Raw genomic sequence first — 2,500 nt, 5'->3', positions numbered from 1 at the left:
AGAGAGAATATGAACATAAATTTGTGAATATGATGGTTCTCACTTTTTATACAACAGAGAGAGAGAGAGAGAGAGAGAGAGAGAGAGAGAGAGAGAGAGAGAGAGAGAGAGAGAGAGAGAATCGATTTCCAAGTGTATAAATGGAGAGAGAAAATGACTGAAATTGATTGCCATTAAATACAGAGAGAGAGAGAGAGAGAGAGAGAGAGAGAGAGAGAGAGAGAGAGAGAGAGAGAGAGAGAGAGAGAGAGAGAGAGAGAGAGAGAGAGAGAGAGAGAGAGAGAGAGATACCAATCTGGTTGAATATAATTAAACAACGGTGTAGGGAGAGAGAAAAAGTGGAGATAAATGAGAGATAAATAACAGAGAGAGAGAGAGAGAGAGAGAGAGAGAGAGAGAGAGAGAGAGAGAGAGAGAGAGAGAGAGAGAGAGACTCACTCTGGAGATAAGCTTTAGTGTTGGGAGTCGTGGCTTGACTCTTATGCCCCTCTGGCTTTTAGGAGAAGATTAGATCTCTCTCTCTCTCTCTCTCTCTCTCTCTCTCTCTCTCTCTCTCTCTCTCTCTCTCTCTCTCTCTCTCTCTCTCTCTCTCTCTCTCAGTGGTGGTGGCTTGAGGCAATTATTATTGGAGAGCTTCGGGGTGTTGTGGGTGAGAGAGAGAGAGAGAGAGAGAGAGAGAGAGAGAGAGAGAGAGAGAGAGAGAGAGAGAGTCTGGGAATGCTTCAGACTCTCCGGGAGTGACTGACAGTATGTTGACTTAAGATTTGTGGTTTTTTCTTATATTTAGACACACACACACACACACACACACACACACACACACACACACACACACACACACACACACACACACACACACAGACAGATCTGGCGCTGGCGGATGTGCTGGGTACGTGTGTGTGTGTGTGTGTGTGTGTGTGTGTGTGTGTGTGTGTGTGTGTGTGTGTGTGTGTGTGTGTGTGTTTTCGGTTTATTGAATTGTGTAAGAGATAATTCCTTCCTGTTGTGTGTTGGCGGTGAAGACAGGGGGTAAGGTTTACAGATATTTTTTTCTCTCACCTCTCCTCCCCTCCCCTCCTTACACAAACGAAAGAAGAGGAAAATAAACGAAAAAAAATAAAATAAAACAGACATTGAGATAGACAAGCGAAAGAAAGAAAGGAAAAAATAAGCTAAACCACTCTATAGTTTACCTTTAAAATAACTCTACCTACTTTTTATAACAGGTGTTTCCGGGAATGTGCGTATAGTAAGTAAACTGTTTGACTGATCCTGGCATCTGTTTCCATTGCAGGTGTGACCCCATCCCCTCCAGGCCTTTGGTGAGTGTACTGTGGCTTCCTCCTGCTGCTACTTCTACGGGAGGAGTGTTTGTATATGTAGCGAAGGTATTAGAGGAGTGGTGGGTAGGTGGATGGTGTTATAGGGCGTGGGGGAGAGAGTGATGGGATTAAAGGGGGATGGGAAGAGAAGGGAAGGGAGAGGAGGGTGTTTGGTAGAGGGGATAGGCGTGTGTGAGTGAGGGGAAAGGGAGATTGGGTAGGGGAAGAGAGGGGGTTTAAGGGAGAGAGAGAGAGAGAGAGAGAGAGAGAGAGAGAGAGAGAGAGAGAGAGAGAGAGAGAGAGATTTGTGTGTGGGAAGGTTTCAGGGAGAGGAGAGGAGTGGAGGAGGGAGAGGACAAAGAGGAGCAAGGAGGGAGGGAGAGTGAGTGAGTGAGTGAGTGGGAGGGAGGGAGAGGAGAGGTGGGAGGGAGGGAGGGAGGGAGAGGAGAGGAGAGGAAGGGAAGGGTTGGATTTAGAAACGAAACAAAGAAAGATATTTTTTCTCTCTCTTTTTGTTTCTCCTTTCGATTTCTTTATTTTTCTCAGTTTTTCACTTTTTTTCTTATTTTCTCCCAGACTTCAATTTTCTTCCAAAATTCGTCGATCACTAGGAGATGTCGAGAAGGAGGAGGAGGAGGAAAAGAAGAAGAGGAGGAGGAAGAGGAGTAGTAAGAAGAGGAGGATGAGGTGGTGGAAGAGATGGAAAGAGGGGTAGGAGTAGGAGTGGTAAGAGACAAAAAGAGAAGAAGGAAGAAGAGGAGGAGGAAGAAGAGGAGAAATTAAAAGAAGAAAAAATGGAGATGGACTCGGATAAGAAAGAAGACGAAGGCGAGAGAGAAACGAATAAAAAAGAAGGAAAGGAGAGGAAAAAAGGAAGAAGAGGAGGAGGAGACGAGAAGGAAGAGGCAAAGTAAGAGGAGATGGAATGAGGATGAGGAAGACGAGATCGAAGAGCAGAGAGAGAGAGAGAGAGAGAGAGAGAGAGAGAGAGAGAGAGAGAGAGAGAGAGAGAGAGAGAACAAAGAAAGGAGAAAAATGAAACAGAAAGATAAGAAGGATAGAAAACGAGACGAAAGGAAATGATAAAACGAAAGAAAAATGATAGGAAAAGAACGAAGGAAAGGAGGAGGAGGAGGAAGGAAGGGAGGGAGGAAAGAAGTATTGATGGAGGTAACCTG

The 2,500-nt window shown here is 45.0% G+C and overlaps 1 protein-coding gene across 3 annotated transcripts in view; it reads left to right on the top strand.

The window, feature by feature from the left end:
- LOC135100719 (zinc finger protein 609-like) overlaps positions 1-2,500 on the top strand; it is an 83,798-nt gene that overhangs the window by 36,346 nt on the left and 44,952 nt on the right. For 2 of the 3 annotated variants that reach the window (XM_064003911.1, XM_064003909.1), the window contains one exon: positions 1,295-1,322. The exons of the other annotated variant lie outside the window; for it this stretch is intronic. The gene's annotated coding sequence lies outside the window, so the exon portion shown is untranslated. The remainder of the gene's footprint in view (positions 1-1,294; positions 1,323-2,500) is intronic. 3 annotated transcript variants of the gene reach the window in all.

The sequence above is a fragment of the Scylla paramamosain genome, chromosome 5 (assembly GCF_035594125.1).
Source record: "Scylla paramamosain isolate STU-SP2022 chromosome 5, ASM3559412v1, whole genome shotgun sequence".
Classification (NCBI taxonomy): domain Eukaryota; kingdom Metazoa; phylum Arthropoda; class Malacostraca; order Decapoda; family Portunidae; genus Scylla; species Scylla paramamosain.
The sequence above is the reverse complement of the archived record's forward strand: the minus strand, read 5'-3'. Positions and strand labels throughout refer to the sequence as shown.